This window comes from Gavialis gangeticus, unplaced genomic scaffold, assembly GCF_001723915.1.
Source record: "Gavialis gangeticus isolate Ggan-Ray unplaced genomic scaffold, GavGan_comp1, whole genome shotgun sequence".
NCBI classification, from domain to species: Eukaryota; Metazoa; Chordata; order Crocodylia; family Gavialidae; genus Gavialis; species Gavialis gangeticus.
The window spans coordinates 688,169-688,748 of record NW_017728995.1 but is presented as its reverse complement, the minus strand read 5'-3'; positions in this window follow the sequence as shown (position 1 = coordinate 688,748).

Sequence of the window (580 nt, the reverse complement as noted above, 5' to 3'; positions counted from 1 at the left end):
CCTTTGTTCAAGCATGGGGAATCTGCTGAACCCAGGAGTTCAGTCTAAGACAACTGCTATGGTAATTTAAAACAGTCTGTAAGTAGGTATTGAAAAGTGACCGTAAGTTATTACCTTTCCCAGTTTTCTTCTATGATCATTAGCTGATATCTGGTTGTAAATGGATTGATCTAGAAGGCAAAATAGATACCGTTCCTATCCTGTTTTGATCCCAGTCCACAGAATTTTTTTTTTTGTTTTTTTTTTACCATTATACCGATGTTGGTGTGGGGTGCAATCAATTTTTTTCATGAAAATAGCTATAATCAAACTGATACTGGGCGGAGGGGTTATACTGTTATAGGAATATAAAGATGACTTACATTGGTCTAGTTAGATATTCCTGTATACGAAGTGAAATGTATTGATAGGAAGCACCCTTACAGTGATAAAATTGCTTTCACATTAGGAGTACTTTCACTATATATAGGTATAGTTAAAACGTGTGTGCGCGCGCGCATGCGCGCGCTCATGCATGCATGTCCACACAAGTCCATACGTCCTTTGATTTTTCTATGGTACTTATCACCACCACATGTAA